General features: G+C 40.9%; 1 protein-coding gene and 1 pseudogene across 17 annotated transcripts in view; both read left to right on the top strand.

Annotated features, from left to right (window-relative positions):
* PIGU (phosphatidylinositol glycan anchor biosynthesis class U) overlaps positions 1-19,054 on the top strand; it is a 127,076-nt gene that overhangs the window by 37,889 nt on the left and 70,133 nt on the right. The gene's annotated exons all lie outside the window — the stretch shown is intronic.
* LOC141276534 (heat shock cognate 71 kDa protein-like) lies at positions 1,468-11,381 on the top strand (annotated as a pseudogene).

The following is a 19,054-nucleotide window of genomic DNA, read 5'->3' as shown; positions in this document are numbered from 1 at the left end:
GGGGAAAAAATGTAAAAAAGTTATATGTCACTCCTTTGCAGCCACATTGTTTTGGTTCCACAGAAAAAAAATTTTTTTATTATGTCACTCTAGATTTCTGTCAAATGAATTTTATGAACATTTTTGTAATATTGTATGCACAATTTTGTTTTAATTTTATTACTTGTTTCGTATGAATCATGAATGACATTAGTCACATTTGTTAATTTCTTTACATCAAAATTTAAGTTTTTAAAATTTTAGGAGTAGTTCAAGTACGTGGTAAAAATAAAAGAAATTCAAACATATGAAATGAGAAGTAAAAGTCTTTTATCATCCCACCCCACCCCACCTCCACTTCCATTCCTCAGGTATGTTTGTCATGGGGTCCTAGGCCTTCCCTTTTGCTGGACACTTAAGTTATTTTCCATTGTTGGCAGCTGTAAGTAGAGACCGTCGCAAGTAACATTTCTAATCTGTTAAAATATTTGAAGAATTCTATTTTAGTTAGGTCTCTGAACTATTCTCTTTGAATATATTAGTAATCCCTATTAGCAGTATATACAAAGTTCAGTTATACAATCTGCAGGTCATATTTCTATATTTCACATTTGTACCACATAATTAGATATTTAATAAAATTTGTGAAGGAATAATTCACTCTTTAAAGAAGAAAACAGTTGGGAGATTTCACAAAAGAAGGGATCTAAATGACTAAAAACTATGAAAAAATATTCAACTCCTTAGATAACTAATAAAGAAAAGCAAATTGAAATAACAAAGAAGTGGTTTTTTATTCCCTTTCAAATTGGCAAAGATTTTAGAAGATAATTCTCAGTTCTGGCAAAGTGCTATCAAACTGGCATTTTCCCACATGGCAAGTTGACTTATAAATTAGTACAGCCCTCTTGGGAAGCAGTTTGGCAGTAGTTCAAGTGTTTGTTCTTTTGATTTATGAATTTTAATTTTGATAACCTATCCTAAAGTAGTGCAGAATTACAGACCAAGCTTTATGATGCTAAGTCATTAATTGCAGGATTATTTATAATGATTAGAAAAATTGGAAAATACTTCAAAGTAGAGAGAGGAATGGCTAAGTAAAACATGGTTTGCCCATGTAATTAAAGAAAATACAGTTTACCCATGCACACGATATTTGAAAATAATTGTAAATTATGTGAGGATACATTTATTTTTTAAAAGCTGAATACAAAATTGTATATTTTAATAAAGTATAATCTCAACTATGTTAAAACTACAACACAAATAGAAATAGATTCCAAAAGAGTAATACTTGTTTCTGCAGAGTAAGTTAGTAATTTTTATTTCCTCCTCATATCTGTTTTTTCCCAAAGTTTCTTCAATGAGCACATAATTTAAAATAAATTGATTGATAAGAAGATAGGGACAGTGGAAGTAAACTATGTACCTCTCTCCCCAGACTTCCGTGGAGCAGGTGCCCCCACAGAAGGGAGTGGCCTCATTTGCTTTGTCCCCTTGACTCCTTCTACTTGTTCTCCTTTGACTTTCTTTGTGGCAGCCCAGGGTTGCCTGGGACACGCTGAGAGCCACAGGCCAGGAGAAAGCCCAGGCCATTGTATTGTGATGTCCTTGTTGGGGTGTTGGCCAGGAAACTCAAATCTGTGGGCAAGATTGATTTGTTTAGTGGAGCAGCTTGGGTTTTACTTCAAAGGTTGGGGCTTTGGTGAAGGAGCTACTTAAAATACTCCATCCCTCTGAAGTCATCTTCATTAGGCTTTCAAAAGGAAAACAAACAGGTGTTAATAGGTACTCCTGCTTATTCACTGTTGGTGGTTGTCAACAATGAGATGCTCCATACTAGAAATTCTTGAGGTTTGCCGCCCAAGGACCCTTCCGATTCTCCTTATTCCACCAAAAGAGACCTGAGTGACAGGGCTTGCTTCCCAAGGAAAAAGAAGAATCAGTACTATCAGAGGTGGTTCAGAGTAAGAGCTCAGGCTGCTGTGATGTCAGACAGATGTCAATGAAAAAATGTTACCTGCAAAATCAGTAAACAAATGTGTCACAGCCCTCAAGCCATCACATTACAGCTGCCCCTATGATGAGCCCCGAGGGAACTCAGGATAGAAACAGGATGCTCCCCATCTAGAGGTCAGCCACTGCAGCCACCCCCGAAGGTGCACCCTGAGGAGACTCAGGATGAGAAAGCACAGGCCCAGATAGCTGAGGTGCATATCAAAGGAATGATTTCAGAGAGCCCAGACGCTTGCATCTTCCCATACATAGAAAAGCGCTAAATTCCTTAACTTGAGATACCTGGTTTTCTCTAATTAACAGTAATCTTTTGATGTTCCGACTACATGGTCTTTGTTGCAAAAGCTACTATATATCTTGGCTCCTCTCTTACGTCTTTGGAAGCAGTCTCTCAGAGCTATCTGAGATGCTGTGTCCCAGGCTTAAGTCCTCAGTTTTGTCCGCCACATAAAACATAACTCTCAACCTTTAGGTTGTGCATTTTTTTTTCAGTCGACACAGATCTGATAGCTAATTCTAGTTCTAGCACTTCCTGGCATTATCACTTTAAGCAAGTCACTTAACTGTTTAGGACCTCAGTTTCCTTGTCTATAACATGGGGACTGAAACAGTCCCTACTGCATAGAGTAAATGTAAAGAATGAATGAGATGAGGAGGAAAAAAAATGAATGAGATGGTGCATGTGAAACACTTAGCATAGTGTGGGAGCATGAACTAGATGCTCAGTAAATGGTGGTGCTGATTGTTACTCTTGATAATATTAAAAGATCCCTCAGGACTTCCTCTTGGGAGAACACCAGAATCACAACTAACTGCTGAACAATTATTGACAGGAAAACACTGGAACTCACCAAAAAAGATACCACATGTCCAATGACACAGGAGAAGCCACAATGAGATGGTAGGAGGGGTGCAATCACAATAAAATCAAATCCCATTACCACTGGGTGGGTGACTCACAAACTGGAGAACAATTATAGCACAGAAGTCCACACACTGGAGTGAAGGTTCTGAGCCCCATGTCAGGCTTCTCAACCTGGGGGTCTGGCAATGGGAGGAGGAATTCCCAGAGAATCAGACTTTGAAGGCTAGCAGGATTTGATTGCAGGACTTTGACAGGACTGGGGGAAATAGAGACTCCACTCTTGGAGGGCACACAAAAGAGTGTGCACATCAGGACCCAGGGGGAAGGAGCAGTGACCCCGCTGGAAACTGAACCAGACCTACCTGCTAGTGTTGGAGGGTCTCCTGCAGAGGCAGGGTCGGCTGTGACTCACCATGGGGACAGGGACACTGGCAGCAGAAGCTCAGGGAAGTAATCCTTGGCGTAAGCCCTCCCAGAGTCCACCATTAGTTCCACCAAAGACCCTGTAGGCACCAGTGCTGGGTCGCCTCAGGCCAAACAACAAGCATGGAGGGAACTCAGCCCCACCCATCAGCAGACAAGCAGATTAAAGTTTTACTGAACTCTGCCCACCAGAGCAACACCCAGCTCTACCCACCACCAGTCCCTCCCATCGGGAAGCTTGCACAAGCCTCTTAGATAGCCTCATCCACCAGAGGGCAGACAGCAGAAGCAAGCAGAATTACAATCCTGCAGCCTGTGGAATGAAAACCACATTCACAGAAAGATAGACAAAGTGAAAAGGCCAAGGACTATGTACCAGATGAAGGAAGAAGATAAAACCCCAGAAAAACAACTAGATGAAGTGGAGATAGGCAACCTTCCAGAAAAAGAGTTCAGAATAATGATAGTGGAGATGATCCAGAACCTTGGGAAAAGAATGGCGATAAAGATCAGGAGATGCAAGAAATCTTTAAAAAAGACCTAGAAGAATTAAAGAACAGAGATGAACAATACAATAACTGAAATGAAAAATACACTAGAAGGAATCAATAGCAGAATAACTGAGGCAGAAAACAGATAAGCGACCTGTAAGACAAAATGGTGGAAATCACTGCTATGGAACAGAATAAAGAAAAAAGACTGAAAAGAAATGAAGACAGCCTAAGAGACCTCTGGGACAACATTAAACGCAACAACATTTGCATTATAGGGGTTCCAGAAGGAGAACAGAGAGAGAAAGGACCCGAGAGAATATTTGAAGAGACTATAGTCGAAAACTTCCCTAACATGGGAAAGGAAATAACCACCCAAGTCCAGGAAGTACAGAGAGTCCCAGGCAGGATAAACCCAAGGAGAAATACGCTGAGACACGTAGTAATCAAGTTGAGAAAAATTAAAGACAAAGAAACATTATTAAAAGCAACAAGGGAAAAACGACAAGTAACATACAATGGAACTCCCATAAGGTTAACAGCTGATTTCTCAGCAGAAATTCTACAAGCCAGAAGGGAGTGGCACAATATATTTAAAGTGATGAAAGGGAAGAACCTACAAACAAGAATACTGTACCCAGCAAGGATTTCATTCAGATTTGATGGAGAAATCAAAAGCTTTACAGACAAGCAAAAGCTAAGAAAATTCACCACCAAACCAACTCTACAACAAATGCTAAAGGAACTTCTGTAAGTGGGAAACACAAGAGAAGAAAAAGGGCCTACAGAGGGCTTCCCTGGTGGCGCAGTGGTTGAGAGTCCGCCTGCCGATGCAGGGGACACGGGTTCGTGCCCCGGTCCGGGAAGATCCCACATGCCGCGGAGCAGCTGGGCCCGTGAGCCATGGCCGCTAAACCTGCGCGTCTGGAGCCTGTGCTCCACAACAGGAGAGGCCACAACAGGAGAGGCCCATGTACCGCAAAAAAAAAAAAAAAAAAGGGCCTGCGGAAACAAACCCAAAACAATTAAGAAAATGGTAACAGGAACATACATGTCAATAATTACCTTAAATGTGAATGGATTAAATGTTCCAACCAGAAGACACAGGCTGGCTGAATGGATACAAAAACAAGACCCATATATATGCTGTCTACAAGAGACCCACTTCAGACCTAGGGACACATACAGACTGAAAGTGAGGGGATGGAAAAAGATATTCCATGCAAGTGGAAATCAAAAGAAAGCTGGAGTGGCAAAACTCTTATCAGATAGAATAGACTTTAAAATAAAGAATGTTACAAGAGACAAGGAAGGATACTACATAATGATCAAGGGATCAGTCCAAGAACAAGGGCTTACCGGGTGGTGCAGTGGTTAGGAATATGCCTGCCAGTGCAGGGGACACGGGTTCAGACCCTGGTCCAGGAAGATCCCATGTGCCACAGAGCAGTGAAGCCCGTGAGCCACAACTACTAAGCCTGCACTCTATTGCCTGCGAGCCACAACTACTGACTCGTGCACCTAGAGCCCATGCTCCACAACAAGAGAAGCCACTGCAGTGAGAAGCCCGTGCACTGCAAGGAAGAGTAACCCCTGCTCACTGCAGCTAGAGAAAGCCTGCATGCAGTAATGAAGACCCAACACAGCCAAAAATAAATAATAAATTTATAAAAAATATACAAGAAGAAGATATAACAATTATAAATATATATGCACCCAACACAGGAGCACCTCAATACATAAGGCAAATGCTAACAGCTATAAAAGAGGAAATCAACAGTAACACAATAGTTACTGTTGTAATTATCGTAATAGTGGGGGGCTTTAGCACTTCACTTACACCAATGGACAGATCGTTCAGACAGAAAATTAATAAGGAAACACAAGCTTTAAATGACACAATAGACCAGATAGATTTAACTGATATTTATAGGACATTCCATCCAAAAACAGCAGATTACACTTTCTTCTCAAGTGCACACGGACCATTCTCCAGGATACATCACATCTTGGGTCACAAATCAAGCCTCAGTAAATTTAAGAAAATTGAAATCATATCAAGCATATTTTCCAACCACAACGCTATGGTTTATTAGAAATAAATTACAGGGAAAAAACCATAAAAAACACAAACACATGGAGGCTAAACAACACAGTACTAAATAACCAAGAGATCACTGAAGAAATCAAAGCGGAAATAAAAGAATACCTAGAGACAAATGACAACGAAAACACAACAATCCAAAACCTATGGGATGCAGCAAAAGCAGTTCTAAGAGGGAAGTTTATAGCAATACAATCCTACCTCAGGAAACAAGAAAAATCTCAAATAAACAATCTAACCTTACACCTAAGGGAACTAGAGAAAGAAGAACAAACAAAACCCAAAGTTAGCAGAAGGAAATAAATCATAAAGATCAGAGCAGAAATAAATGATATAGAAACAAAACAATAGCAAAGATCAATAAAACTAAAAGCTGGTTCTTTGAGAAGAGAAACAAAATTGATAAACCATTAGCCAGACTCATCAAGAAAAAGAGGGAGAGGACTCAAATCAATAAAATTAGAAATGAAAAAGGAGAAGTTACAACAGACACAGCAGAAATACAAAGGCATCCTAAGAGACGACTACAAGCAACTCTATGCCAATAAAATGGACAACCTGGAAGAAATGGACAAATTCTTATCACCTTCCAAGACTGAATTGGGAAGAAATAGAAAATATGAACAGAACACTCACAAGTAATGAAATTGAAACTATGGTTAAAAATCTTCCAACAAACAAAAGTCCAGGACCAGATGGCTTCACAGGTGAATTCTATCAAACATTTAGAGAAGAGCTAACACCCATCCTTCTAAACTCTTCCCAAAAATTGCAGAGGAAGGAACACTCCCAAACTCATATTATGAGGCCACCATCACCCTGATACCAAAACCAGACAAAGATACTACAAAAAAAGAAAATTTCAGACCAATATCACTGATGAATATAGATGCAAAATCTTCAACAGAATACTAGCAAACAGAATCCAACAGCACATTAAAAGGATCATATACCATGATCAAGTGGGATTCATCCCAGAGATTCAAGGATTCTTCAATATATGCAAGTCAATCAATGTGATATACCATATTAACAAATTGAAGAATAAAAACCATATGATCATCTCAATAGATGCAGAAAAAGCTTTTGACAAAATTCAGCATCCATTTATGATAAAAACTCTGCAGAAAGGGCATAGAGGGAACCTACCTCAGCATAATAAAGGCCTTATATGACAAACCCACTGCAAACATCATTCTCAATGATGAAAAACTGAAAGCATTTCCTCTAAGATCAGGAACAAGACAAGGATGTCCACTCTAGCCACTCTTATTCAACATAGTTTTGGAAGTCCTAGCCACGGCAATCAGAGAAGAAGAAGAAATAAGAGGAATACAAATTGGAAAAGAAGAATTAAAACTGTCACTGTTTCAGATGAAATGATACTATACGTAGACAATCCTAAAGATGCCACTAGAAAACTAGTAGAGCTAATCAATGAATTTGGTAAAGCCGCAGGATACAAAATTAATGCACAGAAATCTCTTGCATTCCTATACACTAACAACGAAAGATCAAAAAGAGAAATTAAGGTAACAATCCCATTCACCGTTGCAACAAAAAGAATAAAATACCTAGGAATAAACCTACCTAAGGAGGTAAAAAACCTGTACTCAGAAAACTATAAGACACTGATGAAAGAAATCAAAGAAGACACAATCAGGTCTCATTGAACACGGCAGCAGCTTTCCAGATTGCTGTTTTCTCCTCCAGGGGACCCGGGCCTGCGCTCAGCAGCCATGTCTAAGGGACCTGCAGTTGGCATTGATCTTGCACCACCTTTTCTTGTGTGGGTACCTTCCAGCACGGAAAGGTGGAAATAATTGCCAGTGATCAGGGGAACCGAACTACCCCCAGCTATGTCACCTTTACTGATACCAAATGATTAATTGGTGATGCTGCAAAGAACCAAGTTGCAAGAATCCCACCAACATGGGTTTTGATGCCAAACGCCTCATTGGACGAAGATTTGATGATCTGTTGTCCAGACTGATATGAAGCATTGGCCCTTTATAGTGGTGAATGATGCAGGCAGGCCTAAGGTTCAAGTAGAATACAAGGGAGAGACAAAAAGTTTCTATCCAGAGGAGGTGTCATCCATGGTTTTGACAAAGATGAAGGAAATAGCAGAAGCCCTACCTTGGGAAGACTGTTACTAATGCTGTTGTCACAGTACCTGCTTACTTTAATGATTCTCAGCGTCAGGCTACCAAAGATGCTGGAACTATTGCTGGGCTCAATGTACTTAGAATCATCAACGAGCCAACTGCTGCTGCTGTTGCCTATGACTTAGACAAAAAGATTGGAGCAGAAAGAAATGTGCTGATCTTTGATTTAGGTGGTGGCACTTTTGATGTGTCAGTCCTCACTACTGAGGATGGAATCTTTGAGGTGAAGTCTACAGCTGGAGATACCCACTTAGGTGGAGAAGACTTTGACAACTGGATGGTCAACCATTTTATTGCAGAGTTCAAGTGCAAGCACAAGAAGGGCATCAGTGAGAACAAGAAGGCTGTCTGTTGCCTTCGTATTGCTTGTGAGCATGCTAAGTGCACTTTCTCTTCCAGCACCCAGGCCACTATTGAGATTGATTCCCTTTATGAAGGAATCAACTTCTGTACCTCAATTACCTGTGCCTGATTTGAAGAACTGAATGCTGACCTGTTCCGTGGCACACTGGACCCTGTGGAGAAAGCCCTTCAGGATGCCAGGCTAGACAATTCTCAGATCCATGATATTGTCCTGGTGGGTAGTTCAACCCGCATCCCCAAGAATCAGAAACTTCTACAGGACTTCTTCAGTGGGAAAGAACTGAATAAGAGCATCAACCCTGATGAGGCTGTTGCTTGTGGTGCAGCTGTCCAGGCAGCCATTTTATCTGGAGACAAATCTGAAAATGTTCAAGACTTGCTGCTGTTGGATGTCACTCCTCTTTCCCTTGGAATTGAAACTGCTGGTGGAGTCATGACTGTCCTCAAGAGCAACACCACCATTCCCACCAAGCAGACGCAGACCTTCACAACCTACTTGGACAACCAGCCCGGTATTCATTCAGGTTTATGAAGGTGAGCATGCCATGACCAAGGATAACAACCTGCTTGGCACGTTTGAACTCACAGGCGTACCTCCTGCCCCCTGTGGTGTTCCTCAGATTGAAGTCACTTTTGATATTGATGCCAATGGCATCCTCAATGTCTGCTGTGCATAAGAGCACAGGAAAAGAGAACAAGATTACCATCACTAATGACAAGGGCTGTTTGAGCAAGGAAGACATTGAATGCATGGTTCAGGAAGCAGAGAAGTACAAAGCTGAAGATGAGAAGCAGCGGGATGAGTTGTCTTCGAAGGATTCTCTTGAATCCTGTGCTTTCAACATGAAAGCTACTGTTGACAATGAGAAACTTCAAGGCAAGATTAATGATGAGGACAAACAGAAGATTCTTGATAAGTGTAATGAAATAATCAACTGGCTTGATAAGAACCAGACTGCAGAGAAAAAAGAATTTGAACATCAGCAGAAGGAGCTAGAAAAAGTCTGCAACCCCATCATTACCAAGCTGTACCAGAGCTCAGGAGGAATGCCAGGAGGAATGCCCGGGGGCTTCCCTGGTGGTGGAGCTCCTTCATCTGCTGGTGCCTCCTCTGGGCCCACCATTGAAGAGGTTGATTAAGCCAACCTAGCATAGATTTAGCATTGTTCCACAAAACATTGAAGGACCCAAATTTGTAGCAAATTCCATGGCAGTTTTAAAGTTGAGCTGCTGTAATAAACTCGGCATTCTTGATACTTGAACATGGAATATGTGCACAGGGAAAGGAAATAACACTGCACTTTACAAGCACTGTATTGTAAGTGGAAAATGCAATGTCAAATAAAACGGTATTTAAAATTGGCACCATAAAAAAAAAAAGATGACACAAACAGATGTAGAGATATACCATGTTCTTGGATTGGAACAATCAATATTGTGAAAATGACTGTACTACTCAAAGCAATCTACAGAGTCAATGCAATCCCTATCAAATTACCAGTGGCAGTTTTTACAGAACTAGAACAAAAAATCTTGAAATTTGTATGGAGACACAGAAGACCCTGAATAGCCAAAGCAATCCTGAGGGAAAAAAACAGAGCTGGAGGAATCAGACTCCCTGACTTCAGACTCTACTACAAAGCTACAGTAATCAAGACAATATGGTACTGGCACAAAAACAGAAATATAGGTCAAATGGAACAGGATAGAAAGCCCAGAGATAAACCCACACACCTATGGTCAACTAATCTATGACAAAGGAGGCAAGGATATACAATGGAGAAAAGACAGTCTTTTCAATAAGTGGTGCTGGGAAAACTGGACAGCTACATGTAAAAGAATGAAATTAGAACACCATACACAAAAATAAACTCAAAATGGATTAAAGACCTAAATGTAAGACCGGACACTTATAAAACTCTTAGAGGAAAACATAGGAAGAACACTCTTTGACTTGACATAAATCACAGCAAGATCTTTTTTGATCCACCTCCTAGAGTAATGGAAATAAAAACAAAAATAAACAAATGGGACCTAATGAAGCTTAAAAGCTTTTGCATAGCAAAGGAAACTAAACAAGATGAAAAGACAGCCCTCAGAATGGGAGAAAATATTTGCAAACGAAGCAACGGACAAAGGATCAATCTCCAAAATATATAAACAGCTCATGCAGCTCAATATAAAAAACAAGCAACCCAATCAGAAAATGGGCAGAAGAACTAAATAGACATTTCTCCAAGGAAGACATACAAATGGCCAAGAGGCACATGAAAAGCTTCTCAACATCACTAATTATTAGAGAAATGCAAATCAAAGCTACAATGAGGTATCACCTCACACCAGTTAGAATGGGCATCTTCAGAAAATCTACAAACAACAAATGCTGGAGAGGGTGTGCAGAAAAGGAAACCCCCTTGCACTCTTGGTGGGAATGTAAATTGATACAGCCACTGTGGAGAACAGTATGGAGGTTCCTTAAAAAACTAAAAACAGAATTACCATATGACCCAGCAATCCTACTACTGGGCATATACCCAGAGAAAAATATAATTCAACAAGACACATGCACCCCAATGTTCATTGCAGCACTATTTACAATAGGCAAGTCATGGAAGCAACTTAAATGCCCATCGACAGATGAATGGATAAAGAAGGTGTGGTACATATATACAATGGAATATTGCCATAAAAAGGAATAAAATTGGGTCATTTGTAGAGATGTAGATGGACTTACAGACTGTCATTCAGAGTGAAGTAAGTCAGAAAGAGAAAAACAAATATCATATATTAACACATATATGTGGAACCTAGAAAAATGGTACAGATGAACCGATTTGCAAGGCAGAAATAGAGACACAGATGTAGAGAACAAATGTATGGACACCAAGGGTGGAAAGCAGGTGGTGGGGAGTGGTGGTGGGATGAATTGGGAGATTGGGATTGACATATATACACTAATATGTATAAAATAGATAACTAATAAGAATGTGCTGTATAAAATAAAATAAATAAAAGATCCCTCAGAATTGACAGGGTCTTCCTGAGCTTTCTGGTTTTTTTGTTTTTTTTTTAAATTTATCTATTTAATTTATTTATTTTTGGCTGCATTGGGTCTTCGTTGCTGCGTGCGGGCTTTCTCTAGTTACAATGAGCAGGGACTACTCTTAAGTGCGGTGCGCGGGCTTCAGTAGTTTTGGCACATGGGCTCAGTAGTTGTGACACGTGGGCCCTAGAGCGCAGGCTCTTTAGTTGTGGCTCATGGGCTTAGTTGCTCCGCGACATGTGGGATTTTTCTGGACCAGGGGGCTCAAACCCGTGTCCCCTGCATTGGCAGGTAGATTCTTAAGCACTGCGCCACCAGGGAAGCCCCTTCCTGAGTTTTCTGGAGAAAACTGGGAGAAGGTTAAAATGAGAGGTTCTCTTCCTGGAGCCCAGCCCTGGAAGAACATGGCAGAGTGATGAACCTGAGCTCTGATGAGCCCATCACTTCTATATGAGGTTCCTCTGCGATAAATGAGACCTTACCCATGAAGAGGGTCTTAGAGGACCCAAAGGCCCAAGGACCCTAGGACGAAGCAGCCTGGGGTTTTGTCAGATCAACCCAAAACCTGCTGGTTCTAGTTACCTGTGCTGTAGCCTCAGGCAAATCACACAGCCTCTAGAGCTTCAGTTTGATTCCAGAGATAAGATCTGCCTCACGGATTAGTAGAGGAATAAATAAGAAACACAGAATGCTTAGCATGATTCCTTAGCAAAACCCGCTCAACAGATAGTTGCTCTGCTTATTGTGATTTTTATGGTGCAGCCATAGATTGAGAATCAAGAAGGTAGCATAGTGCTGCAGTTACAGATTGGGGGCTCTGGAATGAGACTGTCTGGTTTCAAATTCTATCACCATTCACTGGTTTTGTGACCCTGAGCAAATAAAGTCTCTGTCCTTCAGTTTACTTATCTGTGAAATGGGGATAGTGATTTTATCCGCCCCATGGAGTTACTGGAAGGACTAAATGACTTAATACATGTAAAATGCTTATAGTCGTGGCTGGAACAGAGTATGTGCTCAGAGAATTGTCATCATCATCATCACTGATGTGGATGGACTACTCTGAGAAAGACTGTGCTGTTGAAAGAACACTTGGCAAGGAGTATAGAACACTGGGCCAGGCCCTAGCCCCTCCTCCTGCCCAGTAGTCTTGCTTGCTCTCAGGCCCTAGTGCAACTTCCTCTTCTGAGTGTCCTGGGAGACCTCAGCCCTTTTGACCACATTCCTATCTGTCCTACTGCCAGTGTGTGACCCAGTCTCTGCTCATTCTACTTGAATTCCTTATCTTGAACCAGTTTCCATAGCTCCACCTCATCTACATTCCTCCTCTGTCCTGTAGCTCTGCCACCCACCCCGGCCCAAGTCACTTCAAGGTGGAGTCCCTGGAGGCAGAGTGTTACCCCAGGTCTTGCCCAGGCTTGTGGCCGCCATGCTGACACCAAAAAAGAGTTGGAAGACATATTCAAAGCTGGATTGGATAGATAATGAAATTCCCTGATACTGTAGCCAGTGCACATACACATTTGACTGATTTACTTTAGTATTCTTATGATAAGGCCAAAGACTAGAGCTTGTACAGGAAATCTAGTGACTGGGTATCTGGGCCATTCTAGCAGACAAATGGTAGATTATATCTTTTTTTGGTAAAATTCACAGTCTTCTTGGTATAGTTCCTCCTGGTTAGATGAGCAGGATGCCCTAGCTCTTGCCCAAATGAGGCTGCCACTTCAGACATTATTTGAGATGTCATGTCTAGGCTTGTAGACATGTGTTTGATTGACTGTGCAAGCTAAGCCTTCCCCGATGTGACCCCTACCTACCTGCTTGCTGAGACTTTTTAGATTATAACTTTTTTGTTGAAGTATAACACAAACAGAAAAGTGCACAAATCATTAGTGTACAATTCAATGAATTTTCACAAAATGATGAGTAAACAACACTCACATTAAGAAACAGGGATGTTACCAACATCCACAAAAGCCCCTTTTTCACCCTCTTCCAGTCACTCCTTCCAACTCTGTTTTTGCCATGTTGAGCTAATTATAGTCTCTGCCCCTCCACCCCCAGCACACCATTCTTTCCCTCGCCTTCCTGCCTGTGCACATGCTCTTCCCTTGGACTGCCGGCCTCATCTACTCATTGTTCAAAACTCAGTTGTCAGCTTCCCCTGATGCGCTCCGAATACTTCCTTTGTACTTTCCTCCCATATTTTGTCATTGTTTACTGGGAGCTCCCTGAGGACAGAGACTGTCTGAGTCACCAGTCTCCCGCACCCAGCACGGCTTGGCATAGGGCAGACACTCCAGAACTGTTGGCGTGTTGCATGGTTCATCTAAAATATCTGAAGACACCTTTTACTTTTTTCTTCCCTGACCCTGCCCCAAGCACATAGCCTCCTCCTGCCTTCCTAACCCATTCTTCTTGCCTCTTCTAGTTTTTTTAAAAAAACGTGTCAGCCCTGTCTGAGTCTCTTGTGTGCCTCCATCCTCCCCCTCACTTTTGCTCAGACTGTACATGTGCCCCATCCACACCTGCCCCAGCATCCCACACACCAGGCTCCTGACTGTTGCAGCACCACTTTTCTGCCCCCAGACCAGAGGCCTCAGCCATCCGATAGTTTACTCCACATTCTCTGTGCTGGCTCCCTACCACAAGTCCTCAACTGCTATGCTGCAGGCTCTGTTTTATTCAAGAGTCAGACTTATCTTGTGCTTTTCCCATGTTTCATTACTCTGTGTTTTTTGTTTCAATTATTTTTAAAAATATCTTTATTGGAGTATAATTGCTTTAAAATGTTGTGTTAGTTTCTGCTGTACAACAAAGTGAATCAGCTATATGTATACATATATCCCCATATCCCCTCCCTCTTGAGCCTCCGTCCTGCCCTCCCTATCCCACCTGTCTAGGTTGTCACAAAGTACTCTGTGTTTTATACTTCATAAGTTTTCCTTCCTCAAGAACGTTGGTTTCAACCAGAGTTATGATGGTGATCATTTCACAAGATGTACACATAGCAAATCATTATGTGTACACCTGAAACTTATATAATGTTATGTGTCAGTTATATCTCAATTTTTAAAAAAAGAACATTGGTTTCCTACTTGGATTTTTAAAAAGGATTTCACATGTATCACTGAATGATATTCATTCATTCATTCATCATGTGTGCCAGGCACTGTGGTAGGTGCTAGAGATTCTAAGTTGAGAGGTTTATTGCCTTTGAGAAACTCACAGACAAATGGGGAGAGAGAGGAACATTAGCAAATTTTTAGAAGACAGTGTCAGTATTGAATGAGAGCATTGAATGAATTAAGAAGATGGGCACTAGAATCAGCTCAGTAATCCCATTACTTAATGTGATACGTTACTTAGCCCTTCTGTTTCTGTGCCTTGGTTTCTTCACCTATAGAGCTTTCACATACAGAAGATAGGCGCCTGGCACCTAGTAAGTGATCAATAAATGTTAACTATAATCTATTATTAGCTTCTCTGCTTAGGCCTCATAGAGGAAATAACATTTCACTGGTCACTGAAGGATGGGTCTCTACTAGAAGGAGGGCAGGAAAGGACAGCTAAGAATAGCCTGATAACAGACACAGAGGAATGAAAACGCATGATGTTTTCAGAAATTGGGGAATGATCCAGTGTAGCTGGAGGACAGAGGATGTGTAGGAGATGGTGAGAGATGAAGCTGGAGAAATAAGACCAAGAGAGTGAAGGGTCTTGTTTGCTGCTGGAGTTTGGACATAATCTGTTAGATGAAATAGAACCCTCAGAAGTCTTTAAAGAGGGGCTTGAATCAATCTAAACTGTCTTTTTTTTTTTTTTAGTAAAGTTTTATTCACATACAGCTTGCACGTTTGTTTACATGTTGTCTGGCTGCTTTTGCACAAGGGCAGAGTAAGTAGTTTAAACTGTGTTTTAGAAGGATCCTTCCAGCACATCTGTGGAGGATGGACTGGATGGGAGGGAGGCGGGGAGACCATTGAGGAGGAGAAGGAAGGGGCTGCTGAAAACTGGTGAGAAACTGAGAGAGTGAGAACTGCAGTGATGGATGTTTCAGAGGTGGGTCAACGGGGCATGGTGACTAGTGGAAGGCGTGTGAGAGTGGGAGGGGCGTTGAATAGCTGAGGTGTCTGGGGAGATGCTGATGCCACTTACTGGTAGACTAGCAGAAGGAACCGATTTTTCCTTCCTAATGATTTCATCCAAGGAAGGAAGCCTGCTTCTTCCTGATCTTGGGAGCAAGTATTCTAAAACTCACAAATCCATTTTTTAGCTAGGAGCTGTTTCTTCTCTCTTGGACCTTGTAAATGGTTAGCTGCTCCAGACAAGTAATTACTGATCTCAGGCAATTAGGGCAGGAAGTGGCTGTGTTTATTTCACTCCCTGGTGTCTCCTGGGGGAGAGAGAGGTGAAAGTCATGTGTTTGTTTCTACCACATTTGTAAGAATGGATGGAACTGGAACATCATCCTTCCTCTGTTAACAGACACATGGGCCTCTTCTCACTCCCACCACCACCAATCTCTGTAGAAAACAGTGTTGAATTTAAAAGTTCTTTCCAGCTTTTCCCCTCTCTTTGCTGGTTTCCCCCAAAATATCGTTCAACTTTGTGGCCCAGCCAAGGAATTCTGAGTCCACCCTAGCTGTTGGGCTCCAGAATAGCACCTTTCCCACCACTGCCATCTCCCAGTGTCAGAGTTGACCTAGTTCTGGTTCGAGGTGTGTGGGGACCTCTGCTGTTAGCACAGCTTGGCTGGGCATGATCTGTCCCTGCTCAGTCATATTTACAAGTACCCTGGATACAGAACATCATGTTGGCACTAACCAACGTGATGAAATAGCCCATCCCATAGAGTTCTGTCCTTGGTCTTTTACTTCCAGCTTCCTCCTTTCTCCGCCTTCCTTCCACTTTCTTTCAACCAGGAATTGTTTCTAGCTGGTGAGTTTCCTTGGTTTGAGGGATGGAGGACTCAAAGTTCTTTTCTCTCCACTTACTTTTCTATGAAGTAGTCACATTCATAACCCTCCCTCTTCCAGGGTGGCTCTTAGATGTTTCAAGTACAGATCTTCCTTGACTTATGATGGGGTTCTGTCCCAGTAAACCCCTTGTAGGTTGAAAATATCCTAAGTTAGAACTACATTGAATACACCTCACCTACTGAACATCAGAGCTTAGCTTAGCCTAGCCTACCTTAAGTGTGCCCAGAACACTTACATTAGCCTACAGTTGGGCAAAATCATCTAATACAAAGCCTATTTTATAATAAAGTGCTGAATATTTCGTGTAATTTATTGAATCTGTACTAAGAGTGAAAAACAGAATAGTTATATGGGTACAGAATGGTTGTTAAGTGTATCAGTTGTTTAACCTCGTGATCGAGCGGCAGACTGCAAGCTGCGGCTGCAGCTGCCCAGCATCACGAGAGAATATGTACTACATACCGCTAGCTTGGGGAAAAAAATGAAAATTCAAAATTAGAAGTATGGTTTCTACGGAATGCATATTGCTTTTGCACCATCATCAAATCTAAAAATCGTTAAGTCAAACCGCTGTATATACACCACTTTGATGGGCAGAAAAGTCCTATGGAACATCTGCTTCTGTTTGTCTCGGGAGCTGGGTTGGGAGAGGGTAAAATTCCCTGGACTGTGTGGAGTGAATAATTCCTTCTTTTATGGAACACTATTGAGAAGATGTCTATTGTTTTCAGTAAAAGTTGACCCCACACTAATAAGAGTGACCATGAGCACTGTTACTTGATGAAATATTATCATTATAGATACCAGCCTTGGACCATCAATTGAACTCTACTGATTTCTGGGCCACTCTAAAATATCTGTTGTAAACTGGGTTTCTCTAGCCTTGATTTTAGGGTACTCTGTTGTCTTAAACCATCTGAAAGGGAATAGCTACTTGTTTGTTTTTTTAAAAAAATATTTTTTTCTTACATCCATCTAGTTTTTTTTTAATTGTAGTTGATTTACAATGTTGTATTAGTTTCTGCTGTAGAGCAAAGTGATTCAGTTATACATATGTATATATCCTTTTTCATATTCTTTTCCATTATGGTTTACTACATGATATTGAATATAGTTCCCTGTACTATACAGTAGGACCTTGTTGTTTATCCATTTTATGTATAGTAGTTTGTGTCTGATAATCCCAAACTCCTAACTTATCCCTCTGCCACCCCCCTTTCCCCTTTGGTAACCGTAAGTTTGTTTTCTATGTCTGTGAGTTGTGTCATATTTTAGATTCCACACATAAGTGATATCATATGGTATTTGTCCTTCTCTTTCTGACTCACTTCACTTAGTATGATAATCTCTTAGTCTATCCATGTTGCTTCAAATGGCATTATTTCATTCTTTTTTATGGCTGAGTAGTATTCCATTGTGTATGTATGCCACATTTTCTTTATCCATTTATCTGTTGGTGGACATTTAGGTTGTTTCCATGTCTTGGCACTATTACATAGCAGCACTATTACATAGCAACACTATTGTAAATAGTGCTGCTATGAACATGGGGTGCATATATCTTTTTGAATTACAGTTTTCTCCAGATATATGCCCAAGAGTGGGATTACTGGATTATATAGCAACTCTATTTTTTAGTTTTTTAAGGAACCTACATACGGTTTTCTAGTGGCTGTACCAACTTACATTCCCACCAGTAGTGTAAGAGGCTTCCCTTTTCTCCACACCCTCTCCAATATTTGTTATTTGTAGACTCTTTAATGATGGCCCTTCTGACCAGTGTGAGGTGGTACCTCATTGTAGTTTTGATTTGCATTTCTCTAATAATTAGCAATGTTGAGCATCTTTTCATGTGCCTATTGGCCATCTGTATGTCTTCTTTGGAGAAATGTCTGTTTAGGTCTTTTGCCCATTTTTTGATTGGGTTGTTTGTTTTTTTGTTATTGAGTTGTGTGAGCTGTTCGTACAATATATTTTGGAAATTAATCCCTTGTCAGTCACATTGTTTGCAAATATTTTCTCCCAGTCCATGGGTTGTCTTTTTGTTTTGTTTACGGTTTCCTTTGCTGTGCAAAAGCTTCTAAGTTTGATTAGGTCCCATTTGTTTATTTTTGCTTTTATTTCTATTGCCTTGGGAGACAAGATATCAGGTTTTTTCTTATGACAAAAACAAAGCATGTTTATTATAGGAAGTTTAGCAAATACAGAGAAACAATAATGAAAAATCATCCATAATTCCAACCACCCAGAGAAAAACACTGTGAAATCTGTGGCCTAGCCTTTTAGTTTAGGTGGGTTTTTTTTGGCCGCACCATGAATCTGTGGGATCTGAGTTCGCCGACCAGGGATCGAACCTGGGCCCTCAGCAGTGAAAGAGCAGAGTCTTAACCACTGGACCGCCAGGGAATTCCCACCTTTTAGTTTTTCTAAAAATGTATTTATTCATTTTTTAAAAAAGGGGTTATAGTATGTATCTCTTTTATGATCTTCAATTAATAGATTGTGATAAACATCTTTCCTTGTCATTGAAAATTATAACATCATGTTTAATAATTCTACAGTGGTCCATTTTATGTAGGGAATAAGGACATTATTCATAAAAATTAATATATTCTAA

This window comes from Tursiops truncatus, chromosome 15, assembly GCF_011762595.2.
Source record: "Tursiops truncatus isolate mTurTru1 chromosome 15, mTurTru1.mat.Y, whole genome shotgun sequence".
Classification (NCBI taxonomy): domain Eukaryota; kingdom Metazoa; phylum Chordata; class Mammalia; order Artiodactyla; family Delphinidae; genus Tursiops; species Tursiops truncatus.
The sequence above is the reverse complement of the archived record's forward strand: the minus strand, read 5'-3'. Positions and strand labels throughout refer to the sequence as shown.